We start from the raw sequence: 14,424 nt of genomic DNA, 5'->3' as shown, positions 1-14,424 counted from the left end.
AGATATTGGAGGGTGGGGCCCGTTATGGGAGGTTTTCAGGCAAAGCCCAGTAATCAAAGCTATGATTACTATGCAGGTTTCAGTCCCTGCCTTCTCACTGATAAGAGTTTCTAGAGATTCAGTCATCCTCCTCTTCCTGGTACAGAAAGGAGACACCCTTACAAATGGAGATTTGCCTTACAAATGCAAATGTTTCTTACAAAAGTGTGACTTCTACTCAGTTTTTAGACTTTTTCTATGTCTGCTGTTTCTTAAAAATAATCAGCCTAAAATAATCCTTATGCTAAAGAGACATAGTTTGGGGGCAAATTCTGCTCCCCTTCACTGCTTCTGAGCACCTTCATCATGGACAACATTGCAGGGATGTTTTGATGATTCTTATAAAAGGAATTCTTAGCTGAAAAGAAGCCAATCCGTGATCTGCTGAAATCTGTGTTATGATTTCCTTCTTTGCATCTTTCTCCCATCCCTCCCAATCAAAGGATGCTGAGAACTGACCAGAAGAATGAGGACACTGCTACGTTTGCATTATAAGAGTCTGGCTAGAAGAAAGACTGATGTTCACAAAAGTGGCTGTTTTGCATTGATTTATCTTACAGTGAGAGAGACAAAAGGAAAGAAGGGCCACACACTCTAGGAAAAGACAAAGACCTGTGGAATTAAATGAATGCAACCTAGAGGAAGCTAGGCTTTTAAAAAGAGTGACAATTTTGCTTCACTGGTCTACCAATTCTAAGACATACAAATACAATTTTATCCTTTTTAGAGGCCAGGTACAGGATTACTGAATGAGTTTCACAAAAGAAGAGGTTACCGTCAGACAGCGCTTGCTGACAGCAGCACATCCATTGTCTGGGCTTAGCACTGGAAGCCATGACATTCAGCGCCCAGCTGGTGAACAAAGCTGAATAGGAAAATCAAACAATAAGGCATTTTTGTTTCATAATTTGCTAGAGCTATTTATAATATTTATAGTGTGGAGGCGAAAAGCGTAGACCATCTTTCAGGGAAGGAGGTAATATTAAAAATGCTTATTTAATATTAGCAACTTGGAACCACTTTAAAATTTGGAGACAAAATATTTCATTTATCCAAAGATCTTGCTAAGAAGACAGTTGAAATGCTGATTACATCAACCATTTAATAGGATTTAGGCAGAAAACTTTACTTGAGTCTTTCATTTGGGATTAAAGTATATGCAGTTTATAATACAAATTCATATGAAAAATTGCAAAATATTTTGTGTTTAGAAAGAATGATTTTTAAGCTATCTCATTTTCTTTATAATGTTTGGGTCATAATAAACATTGCTGAACACATTTGAAGTAAAAGCTGATTCAGATGATTCATGTGTGTTTCTTTTTGCTTGCTAGGAGTGATGCCAGATCTCTTAATCTCAAGCTTGTGTGGTCATGTGCAATAAGCCAATCCCTGAGACATGGTGCTTGGGGATGGAGGGAGGTTTACTTGAATTGGCCAAAATGAGAAGGTGGGAGGATAGGTTCTCTCAGATCCACCTTAACAAAAGAAGAAAGCAGAGGGTCTTTATAGAGCTGAGGGGCTTGGAAGGAAGAGTTTGGGAGAAACAAAGGGGAAATCCGTGTTTCTTTCATTTCAGATAAGCCCTTGGGCAATCAGACTTCTGGGCTCAACAGCAGCTGGGGGCTGGTTATCTAGTGATCGAAACTTCCTTAAAGACATTCTTTTTCAGGGCCAGTTGGTGGTGCAGCGGTTAAGTGATCCCGGGTGCGGACATGGCACTGCTTGGCACGCCATGCTGTGGTAGGCATCCCACATATAAAGGAGAGGAAGATGGGCATGGATGTTAGCTCAGAGCCAGTCTTCCTCAGCAAAAAGAGGATGATTGGCAGTAGTTAGCTAATCATCCTCAAAAAAAAAAAAAAGACATTCTTTTTCTTCTGCAAAACAAGCTCATGAATCCTTGTGACCCTTGAGTCACCTCTCAGGTTAAACAAGAAAACAGCAAATTAACAAGATTAACTTCTTTTTCTCTGCGTCTGTTTTGGCAACAAGGTCAAAGGGTAATCATGCCCTTATTGAATATTTACAGTAACCCTCAGGTACCTGGCTTCAGAAGGGTCCACTTTAAAATCGTTATGATTTTTATTTTCAGAGTTGTGTATGTTAAAAGATAAACTGAAGCATGTTAAGAATTTATTTGGGCAAAAATAGATTCAAATCTGGCAGCACCAGACTGGAAGTAGTTAGGAACATTCTACATACAGGAGCCAGGGAGAAAGACTTATATAGAGAAGGTGTGGAAACAAAGAAAGGAAATCATTTAATTGGCTGCAGCTTAATGCCCAGCTGGCTGTGTTGGTTGTCCTTAGGTTTCGATTTCATAACCTTGAGGCATTTATAGGCTTAGATTTTGGTTTGTTTACATAGGTCATCATTGCATAGAGCCATCTCAGTCTAATGGCTTCGTTGTTTAATTATTAATATCAACTGAGATTGTTGGGAAAAGCGTATTGCCTTTTGATTGGGTAACTAGTGTGTCCAATAGTGGCTCAGTGAAGAAGGTAAAAAGGCAAATCATGTTATCTCTGACTTTTTCATCTATAAAGATTCTTCCAAGCCAATGAAGAAGGAAAAGTGATTTTTTAAAAGTTTGCTTCTTCATTCCCTTTTTATGTTTTAGGTGAAACTTTGTGGGGGACTGCAATTGGCCACCCCAAGATATGTCTCTTTGGCATGAGGATTATTTTGGGCTGGTTACTTTTAAAAACCGCAGACGTGAGAGAAACTCTGAAAAGTAGAAGTTATGGTTTGTAAGAGATATTTATATTTGTAAGGGAAATCTCCATCTGTAAACGTGTCTCCCTCTCTGTACCAGGAAGAAGGTAGATGACCTTATCTCTAAAAACTCTTATTCTTAGTTGCTAGCAAGGACTTAAATCTGCATAATAACCTTCCTCTTGTTTACTGTACTTTTCTGGGAATCTCCCATAACTAACTCCCCCTACCCTCAACGTCTTCCTTTGTAGCTGAAGATGCTATTTAAGATGAGAACCTCTGCCATTTTGGTGAGTTGCTCAGTTTTCCTGGGTCTCTCCCGTATATACATGTTATAAAGCTTTGTTTAATTTTCTCCTGTTATTCTGTTTTATGTCAATTTAATTCATAGCCTGGCCAGAAGGACCTATAGTGGGTAGAGGAAATATCTTCCTCCCAATAGCTTCTAATATCTAGAGTTGCACCTACCCTCTACATTAGAAACTTGTGTAGATAATTTACAAATCTATTGGTTCATATGGCTTCGGCCCAGGGATTTGCATTTATAACAATTACTAAATCCTCCCAAAATGATTGGCTGTATAGATGTTTGCACATCATGTAACCACAGGACTGGGAATAGAATTTGCCACCCCAAAATATGCCTCTTTGGCATGAGGGCTACTTTGAGCTGATGATTATTAAAAAACAACAGACACAGGAAAAACTCTGAAAACCTAGCAGAAGTTACCCTTTTGTAAGGGAAATTTACATTTATAGCAGAAATCTCCATTTGTAAGGGTGTGTCTCTCCCTGTGCCAGGAAGGGAAGGATGACTAAATCCATATAAACTCTTATTAATGGCGAAGGCAATGACTTAAATCTGCATTACAATCCTTACCCTTGTTTACTGTGCTTTTCCTGGTAACCTCCCTCCCATAACTGACCCCATCTTAACTATGTTAAAGCTATTTTTCAGGGGGAGCAAGCCAGCCAGGAGCATGCACAGAAGAGAAAATTTTGATCAGCCAATCGAAACTCATCCTGCCAGTGCTTCCACATGCAGCCAGCCCTCCCTCAACCCTTAAACCTTACCCCATACCTTGGATGGAGGAGACAGATTTGAGAGCGTGTCCTTCTGTCTCCTTGCCAATCGATTTCACAATAAACGGTTTCTTCTTTTAAAGATGGGGTGCCAGGGTGTCAGCTTCTGTGCACATCCAGTGGTGGGTCCTTGCTCAGTAACAATAACTTTGTTTCAAGCATATATGCACAGCCAGTTGGTAATGCATACCTAGCTGTTCCTTAAATGAACTGATGATAACTGAAGCTTTTTACCTGGCAGTCAATTTGCAAAAGTGAAATAGAAAAAGATCCTTCCTCCATTTACGTAATATGCAGGGTTTTTTCACCAAAGGAAACTGCATTGATTAATAATTTAAATGCTAGTAACCCTTCTGGTCTATAATCACGTGCACTATAGAGACTGGATTACTTTCTGCTGTGCGCATTGTGCAAAGATCAGCTGGTCCTGGGTGGCATTGTTGCTGTAACAGTGTGAATTGCACTTTTAATTTGTCTTCCCATCTGACAGCACATCTAATTATACTTTATAAAATCTGTTTTAAATGATACTTAAACCTTCCTTTGAAAGATATTTACATAAAAGCAAAGATTAAATAAACACTTAAAATTATATCATCAAATCATCTTAATTCAACCTCCCCTCCTGTTGCATTTCAAGTGTAATATACATTTTGTTCTTACTGAGCTAGTTTTCAATAGAAGCGAAGAGTGGCCAGGAACTACTGATGAGAACGAGAGTGAGAGATGAGAGGCGACCTTCTCTTGCTTTGAAATTATTCAATCACTTAGTTTACATATCTGAGTATTTGGAAACCATTTTCTACCTTTCTTTTAAATTTTCTTTTCTAATTCTGTTTTTTCTTTTTAATTTTCTTAGACTTACACATTTGGCAAGAGTAGTGAATAGGACAGAAGCATGTCTTGTTAATTATCCAGAGATGGAAAGATTCAGTCACACATCTTTAAATGACAATAGGTTACATTGCTTTTTTTCCCTTTGTCTTGCTTAGTCTTTTTCTGTCTCTGGCCTAATTTTCAATATTGTTAACATAATAGCTGGTCTACTTACTAGAGCATCAATATCTTTACATAGCATAATATGCATTCTTGTTCTTTTCTTCCTTTTTTTTTGTTTTGATAAGAATTTTTTATTGTATCAATGAAGTTCTTTTTCCAGACATCTAATTTTTAAAATTTATTTATTTTATTTTTTTTAGGAAGGTTACTGAGCTAACTGCTGCCAATCCTCCTCTTTTTGCTGAGGAAGACTGGCCCTGAGCTAACATCTGTGCCCATCTTCCTCTATTTTACGTGTGGGACACCTACCACAGCATGGCTTTCCAAGTGGTGCCATGTCCGCACCTGGGATCCCAACCGGCGAACTCCGGGCCGTCAAAGCAGAATGTGCAAACTTAGATGCTGTGCGACCAGGCCGGCCCCTCTAGGAACCTAATGATTTTGATTAGTATTACAAACCATCCTCTAGTTTAAAGCATTGGTTCTCAAACTTGGCTGTACATTTGCGGCTTTAAGAATGCAGTGGGGGGCCTGCCTGCTGGCCCAGCAGTTAAGTACACATGCTCCACTTCAGCGGCCTGGGTTCTTGGGTTTGGATCCTGGGTGCAGACATGGCACGGCTTAGCCTGCCATGCTGTGGTAGGCGTTCCACATATAAAGTAGAGGAATATGGGCATGGATGTTAGCTCAGGGCCAGTCTTCCTCAGTGAAAAGAGGAGGATAGGCAGCAGATGTTAGCTCAGGGCTAATCTTCTTCAAAAAAAAAAAAAAAAAAAAAAGAATGCAGGGGAACAGAATTTCCCATACCAAAATGTGTCTCTTTAGCTAGAGGATTATTTTGGGCTGATTATTTTTAAGAACAAAAGAGACTCAGGAAGAGACTTTGACCTTTCCCCTAACTGCTTAAAATAATTTAAGATAGAACGCCTGTCTGAGGAAGGAGCTATCAGCATAGGCACTGTGATAGTAGGAACCATGTGTGGTAGACAGGAGGGACCTAGCAAGGCCTCTGATCAAAGTTCTCTCTGTGTCGCATTGTCTCTAGATGGCCTAACAAATATTTTTCTACCAAACATTAACTTTTTTCATCTTCCTATAAATTGCCTCCTTTCCCTTATTCCACCAGCCATAAGAACCAAGAGGGCAAGGGGGTAGTTTTCCCCTCCCCCATAAAAAACAACTGATGGCTGGTTCCCACCCCCCAAAGATTAGAATTTAATTAGTTTGGGATGCAGCTGGGGTCTAGGGATTTTAGAGCTCCCCACGAGTCTGAGGTACAGCAAAGTCTGAGAAGCGCTACTCTCAAGGGCTAATCAGGTTTCCTTTAAGGAGTTCTATATTAATACGCTAGTTTCCAATTTGTCTGCATGTTGCAATCATCTGGGGAGCTTCAAAAAATAATGGTGCCTGAGCTCCAGCCCCCAGGCTGTGATTTAACTGCTCTGAAGGGCACACTGGGATTGAGAATTTGTGGAAGTCTCCATGTGATTTCTGACACGAAGACGAGTTTGGGAACCACCGTGTTAACCTATAATTTAAAAAAATCTTCAGGGTATTTTCTAAGGAAATCAGAACTTACATATGTGTGCAACATGTCGTCATCCATGGAGGATATGTACTTGATAAAAATGAGATATGAAATGTCCTTTCCTCTCGACTGTTAACGTTATAGAAGTGAGAGGGTTAGAGACGCTTGGACTCCTAACATTTTTGTAGTGCACTTGTAATTTGCACTTATATGTATTCTCCTGGGCAGAAGAAATAACCCAAATGAGCTTTACTGACAGTATCTGTAATCTATCTTTGACAGATGTATAAAAACATGCATTTATTTTAATGGGTGTTATATGTTTGGAAGGGAAAAACGAACTATTCTTTTATACGATTCATGTGACTATTTTTATCTGGGCTGGCAGGACAGTAAGTGTTCTATTTTCTGGTCCTAGTATTTGAGTGGGGTATTGAGGTAGGCGGGAAAATCGTTTCTAAAGTATGTGCACTTGGTTCGGGCCGCTAGATTTTTCTGTAAAATAGATCCTCTACTTCCCAATCACGGATTTGAGCTATCTGCGATCCAGTTGACCCCAGTTTAATGGTTCCCTTCCGCTCTCCCTCCGCTATTCCTTGGATGCGTCTTTCCTTTGGCAGCTCATCCCCCGCTGCCCAGCTGCTCCTCCAGATGGGTCACTGCTGCCAATAATCTCTATTTCCAATGCGGAGTTTCTTCTTAGATACAAGTCGTTTGATCTTTTTAAAAAGTCATTTTACTTTTTGTTCTCCTTCCATTACAGATTCTTCATTCTGTCCAGTTTTTTACTGCTCAGTCCTTTTCCCACTTCTAGTCTCCTTCCGTTATCCAGAGCTGGTACCCTTATACCATGCCCAGCAGTCAGGATTTGGCTGAGAAAACAGAATCTACTCTGAATTCTAAGTGGGAAGGTTTAACACAGGGATTTAGGATTCATACAACTTTGGAAGGCCTGGGACGATGAAGTTATCACCACTTGGGTGTATCTCCCAACTAAACTAATTTGAGGTCCTCCCTTCTCAACTTTTCCTTCTCTGTAGGCATTGCTGGTGTCCTAGCCCAGCTGCTTGATCTTTTATTGAATATAACTTCTATTCCTGTATTAATTTCTCTCACTGTGAGAACAATAGCAAGTCTTTGGGTAGATTCAGGAGTATTGTCTCATTTACCGCTTTCTCCCTGTCTGGCTCTTACTCATCATTCAAGACCTGGATATAGCTTTCCATTTTGTTTTCAGGACATCTTCCCCGATCCCCGTTTCTCATGTGATATTTGGACGAGTTCTCTCTATCCACGGTCTTGGTGTCTTTAATTTCCACTCAGTCCTTATTTTGCTCTCCTTCACACACCCTCCCAGTTTCTTTTCATTTCTTCTTTTAAGTTCAGTAATGATATATTTTATTATATCCAGTGAGTTTTTTCAGTCTTCATTCATCTAGAGCTGATCAGTCACTAGACATCGTGGGCTACCCTCTCCTTTTTGAAATTCCTACAGTAAAATGTAGATGTGCCAGAAGAAGTATTATTTAGTCTGCTAGTTTTTTGTTTGTTTGTTTTAACTATGTAGAATGAATCCCTGAGGACTGTCTTTTTAATTTCTTAAAATGCTTTTTGAATTTTTTCTTCTCCTTTCCCATTGTGACCCTTCTAGTGTGGGTGTCCATGATGATTTTTGCAGGAGCTTGCTAACTGGTGACTTGTTTCTGTAGCCACTTCTCAATGACTCCTTCCTACTGGTTAGTGGTAGGGACTTAACGCTTGTTTGTTAACTAATTAATTATCTAAATAGACTGCTTCTGGTATGTCATTTTCTTGCAGAAGACCTTAGTTTTTGTTATCACCAAACTCCTGGACTGTTGTAAAGTCTTCAGTCTCCGGGCTCGATCTGCCATTTAACTCAACACTATAACTTCTGAAGAAAAGAAAATTCTTTTGGCTAAATTGGTTTATTTCCTATATTCCATATGTGTTATTCCTCTTTTGTTTATTTAAATCTTTCCTAACCTTTACAGCCATTTTCATTCGTATCGCATTTCACAAATTATAGCTTCTGAAATTGTGTTTCTTTTTTTTGTGGCCATTATTTCTTTTGAGTCCAATATTTGGGGAACAAAAAAAATTCAGATATAAATTTTATTAAGAAAATTTGATCTGTCCATCAACTTTTAGTTGCTAGCAAGTTTTATCATGTGCAATTTTAGCCATTGTCAGTTCTATTCTGATTTGATGATATCTACCAGTAATTTCCATTATCAGTTGGATAGTTGATTCATTTTTAATTTCTTATTTATTCCTTTTTATTCTTAGTAGCAAGAATAAAAAACAAGGATATTCCATACAATATTCTTTTTTAAAGGACAAAAACACAGGTATTCGCTGTACAACTGGGTTAAAATGGCAGAGTAAAAACATTCACTGGGTTGAAATGGTGGAGCCCAGACTTCTGGTTTGAGTCTGTGCTTCTTAGCATGGCTGTCAGGGTCTTTCACAGTGTGACTGTATGTCCCTTCCCATCCTATATATGACCATACACCTTTATTTGCCCTTTGCTTTAGACATACTGGATTTCTTGACATTCTCTGAACATATTGCCACCTAATCTTTTCATGCATCTGTGCTTTTGTTCTCACAATTCTGTCCGTGTGGAATCTCCCTTTGTCTCCATCTTTGTGTTGTGAATTTGTACTCTTCAACAAGGCCAGGTTCAAATGTATGTTCTCTGATCCTTCAAGCTTAGTGATTATCTCCTTCTATTGTGTTGTTATAGCATTATTTTTGTACCCTTGAAAAAGTCTTTACCATGTTATGTTACAATGTTTACTCCATTAGACTCTGAGTTCATTGGAGATCGGGCATATGTCTTCCTCTATCTTTCACTCTGTACCTTGTAGGTCTTCCGGGAGAGAGGCTCGCAGATGCTGCCTCTCATGCAGTGCCCCCTTACACAATGCACAAGATAAGACTTGAGCAAGCAGAGCAGGTCCTGTATTTAAAAATAATCTAATAGCCTTGAGCTGGGTTAGGATTCTCCTCTTCAGTCTTGAATATGTCTGCAGACAGCCTGTGTGAAATCGTCGCTTTCACATCCCCTGTTTAGTCTCTCTCATGAAGAATGGACTCCAAAGTTAGGGGGGAAAAAGTTTCAAGTAGATTTTTAAAAAGGATCATTTTTTAACCTTAAAATTGGTTAGTATATGAAAAACTGTTTTCCTTAATAGTAATAAATGTGTATTTTTCAGTCATAAAGCATTTATTCATTACTTTTGATAGTGTTATTATAGTGGAAACCAGTGTCATAAAGATGTTTCTTGACTTGAAGAGCATCTAATTTATTTAGAAGGAAAAGGGAAAAAGAAATAACACCTACTAAGTATTTCCTGTATGGTAGTCGCTTTTATTTGTATTTCATGTATATAATTCTTGTTAATACTCATGATCACATTGTTTCATTAAGAAATGTGCCTCAAAGTGGCTAAGGAAGTCACTCAGGATAACCTGGCTTGTGAGGGGCAGAGAGAGTTTGAATTTGGTCAGTTTCTGTGTCCCTAAAGCCAACACTTTGGTTCTTCCTTTTACTAGAGATCTCTAGTAAATGTGAGCATTCACAGAGATAGGAATTCTGGGGCAAATTCCTTAACTTTAACTTCTTTTCTCTATCAGTTTCCTAAAATAGTTAATTTAAATAATTGTCTTCATAGCAACTGAACTGCATAGCATTGGTTCAGTAATTGACTAAGATAATATGTGAAAAATGATTAGCACAGTGACTGGAATAGAGTAAGCTCTCAAAAACTGAAGCCATTGTGATTGTTATCATGATTTACTCATTCTACCTCTGAAAAAACAAACAAGCAAACTAGACTTGTATATATCTAAATAAACACAGAAAGCTCAAAATGCTGAATGCGGAGCTTGAAGCAATGACTCTGAGGCTGAGGCTTGTGCTGTGTGCCTCATATTTTTGTATAGTGGTTTAAAATAAGTGAGCAGTTTTAATGTGCATTATTAAGGCATGTAAAATGTAAGGGGGTGAAGCACAAGGTTATTATAGTATAATATGTGTGTAAAGTACTAAGGGAGCTCAAAGAAACTGGTGTTTGGCTTAGAGAATGGAGTGAGTTAGGGAAAATTAAGAATACTGACAGAGTGGTGATGGAAGCGCTGGTAGAGGGGTTGCAGCAGATTTACTGTGTAGGTAAAATAAGACGTGAAAGGCCCCGAAATTGGATTAAACAAGTTGTATGTGGAAAAAGAAAATGAGGTCAGTCTGGCAGGAATAAAGTTTTTTAAATTTCAATTTCTAAATATCTAGCCATCTCTACTGCCACCTAGAAGAGTAGCTAATGTGGGAAGGAGATAGGAAACGTGAACCAACAAGGAGATCCCATTAAACAATGGTCACCACTGTGACATTACCGGGCCAGGGCTGAGATTGCAGAAATGCGGGACTGCAGACCTGTTTATGGGGCTCATTGCTTGTGTGTGTAATACATGGACTATTATCTTCTTAATTGGAGAATGGCTGACAATGATGATTAGATCTTCATCTTTTCTTCCCACTCATGTAAGACTCTGCAGAAGCAGGAACTCCGTAATCCTGACTGTAACATCAGTTTGCTTTCTTCTGATATGTTTTCACTCCTCCTGCCACTATGGTTGATTGCTTTTCACGTCCTGAACTGAAATATTTGGTATTCCAGTGGAGGACATCCCTGTGAACATTATTTTGAATGGTTCAAGGAGTTGGTTGAAACTTTACTTCAATTTCCAGCACCTTGCCTTATTATAGATTGAAAAAACAGTGTCAGCCTGCCAGTGCTTTTTGATATAATGTATGTGGTGTTCTGGACATTTTCATTCAAACCGATAGAAAGAACAATGGGGGCGTAGTGTGTTCTTTAGACTCAAATCATTTCAGTAGCTGCATAATGGATGGCTATTAGATTCTCTGTAACTTGTCCTTTGCATTTAAATTATTGCATTTGAGGACTTTGAACTTCCTCTGGTGTAGGACTTCTGTGGAGCATGGATTGTTATTCCCAGTCTGTTTGTCACTTCTTGGGAGAATGTCAAGTCCTTGGGTTCTTCTTTGTAACCCCACTGGGTCTAGCACAGTGTTCGTATTTAGCAGATGATTAATTAATGTCTCTTGATTGAATTAACTATTGCCCAATTACAGAAAAGTACATATGCTGCCTTGAATACTTGAAACAATAAAATATAAACATAGAAAAAGATACACTCAAGCGTCACCTCCTCACTGAATCTCGACCCTCAAGAAAAGATCAAGATCCCTTGTGATGTAGTCCCTCGGTGCTTCTCACTTTTAATTTGGAGAATTTAAAATTTGTTTGCATTAATATATGCATTTTGCCCCCAGGTCAACTTGGGTGTTCTGCTTCTACACATCTACTGCTCATTTGTACACTTACTTAATACACTGGAGTATACACAGAGAAACTGTGGCATGGACTGGCAAAACATAAGGAATTTCATATATATTCTTGAAATCTCCCACTCTAGTGTTGTAAATGTGTCCAGATAGTTTAAAACACCTCACAGGAGAAAGTAGAAACATAGAAGTTGTGTTAGCATAGCTGCAAGTGGGAACAAAATGGGCTCTACCCCCTTCACCCTGGAGACGGGATTCCCCTGTGTCATGTGCCTCTGCTTCCCGTGGATGCTCCCGAGCTGAGTTCTTTTCCAGTTTAATTCCATAAATATTTATTGAACATTTACTATATACTCAGCCATGGACTTAATGATGTGGATGATTTAAAAGATAATTAATATCAACTCACACCCATAAGAGTAAAAGAAAAAAACCAGAAAATGACAAGTGTTGGCGAGGATGAGGAGAAATTGGAACCCTCATGCACGGTTGGTGGCACTGTAAAATGGTGAAGCTGCTATGGAAAACGGTATGATGGTTTCTCAAAAAGTTGAAAATAGAATTACCATGTGATCCAGCAATTACACTTCTTGGGATATATCCAAAATAATTGAAAGCAGGGTCTGGAGATTTTGTACACCCCTGTTTATAGCAGCATTATTCATAATAGCCAGAAGATGGAAACAACCCAAGTATCCATCCGTAGATGAATAGATAAACAAAATGTGGTATACGTCTATAACGGAGTATGATTCAGCTTAAAGAAGGAAGGGAATTTTGACATGAGCTATAGCATGGTGCACCTGGAGCACATTATGATAAGTAAAATAAGGCAGTCGCAAAAGACGAATACTGTGATTCCACTTAAATGAGGTACCTACAATTTTCAAATTCATGGAGACAGGAAGTAGAATGGTTGTTGTCAGAGGCTGGGGGCAGGGGAATGGGGAGCTGTTGTTTCACAGGGACAGAGTTTCAGTTTTGTGAGATGGAAAGAGTTCTGGAGACGGATGGCGGTGATGGGTGCACAGCAATGTGAATGTACTCAACACTGCTGAACTGTGCGCTTAAAAATAACTAAGATAGTAAAATGTACGTTCTGTGTATCACACCACACACACAAACGTAAATGATTCAAACTGTTGAGGATGGAGGAATTCCCCCCTTCTACCCTTCTTGTGTACTTACAGCTGGACTAATAATAAAATTGAAACGAGACGGGATTAACAGGAGGAAAACCCAGTTTAATACGTACATATTGGAGATCATAAAGAAATGATGCTGGGAGAATGAACAAAGCAGGCAGTATATATATCTTTTACACAAAGAAACAATACATTTGTGAAGAATTGACAGGACAAGGAAACTTAGGTTTGAGGTATGAAATTAGTGAGGAATTTCAGCAGAGTTTAGGACTGAGGTCATACATTAGCCGGGTTTGATTAGATGAGCTTCTGGGCCCTGAGTCCCCAGCTCTGGGGATAAGGACGCAGGGAGAGCACTTCACCTGGGAGATTATTCCCTGCTTTCAGGGGGACAGAGAGAAGAGGGTCAGAATGCTCTTTTTGATTCTCAAGGAACTTTAATTCAAAATAATCAATATGCTATTGTGGGGGTATTTTGGGGTGGCCTGTCCTGGCCCCTACAAGACACAGTTCCTGCTCTTAAGTGCTTTACAACTTCTTTGTGGTAGTGAGGTTATACTTATTTGAGTGGAAAACTAAAGACAAAGTAGGAGCTAGCTAGATGTAGAAAGGAGAAGGAAAAAAGCCAGAGGGCTCTGGGAGAGGCACATGAAGAGACCAGAGGCTAGGATGGCTGGAGCTCGGAGGACGTGCCAGGGAAACAGCGGCATCAGATGAGCCTGGATATTACCAAGCAATGGGCTCTCTCTGCTCACTGCGATATCAGCCAATTAATCATGAGTTAGGGATCGAGAAAGGAAGTTTTAATTCAATTAGCCAGCAAAATTGGGAAGACGGCAGACTAACATCTCAAAAAAACCATCTTTAAAAATTACAGAATCTTGAGATAGTTATACAGGGAAAATGGGCAGTGAGGTGGGGGTTTCCTTCAGGCATGATGGACGCTGGGGTCTTTTGTTGTTCCATTCTTCTGTCAGCTGTGATGGATACCTTGTAGGTGTGTTTCCTGCCTATGGTCAGCCTGTTCTGGAGAGAAACTCATAGAACAAAGCTTTAATTTATCAAGATATCTGGAAGTACATATTAAGTGGAGGCCATAAATCAGGAGAGCATGTGAATTTCTTAGAGCACATGCAGGGCGGTGAGCAGTCCCAGAGAGGAGGGGCCGAAGCCATTTAGCGTAACAAGATGGGCTCACTTTTGCTCACCTACAAGGAGAGGGAGGCAGGGTCCATATTTCTCAGAAATTCTTAGGTCATGTTACAGATTTTAGCCTTTAACCCAAAGGCTTATATTTACTGAATGCAATTGAATGTATCCCTGATTAGGTGTTTCAGGCGTTGCACAATTCCATATTATTCTTAGCTTCCCAGAGTTGAGGGCCACTGATCGGCTTGCAATCTCAGATTTGTTCCTGCTTTACAGAGCCGTTTATCACAGGTTAAGGAATAATAATTCCATGATGTTGTCAAAGTACTCTTGGAAGTAGTCTATCCACGGTAATTGGATTTCTTACTTGT

The 14,424-nt window shown here is 39.4% G+C and overlaps 1 protein-coding gene across 3 annotated transcripts in view; it reads left to right on the top strand.

Annotated features, from left to right (window-relative positions):
• The window catches only part of TAFA2 (TAFA chemokine like family member 2), a 417,458-nt gene that overhangs the window by 201,364 nt on the left and 201,670 nt on the right, over nt 1-14,424 (top strand). The window lies entirely within an intron of this gene.

Source organism: Equus caballus, chromosome 6, assembly GCF_041296265.1.
Source record: "Equus caballus isolate H_3958 breed thoroughbred chromosome 6, TB-T2T, whole genome shotgun sequence".
In the NCBI taxonomy this organism is placed as follows: domain Eukaryota; kingdom Metazoa; phylum Chordata; class Mammalia; order Perissodactyla; family Equidae; genus Equus; species Equus caballus.
This window is presented reverse-complemented; position numbering and strand designations above follow the sequence as displayed.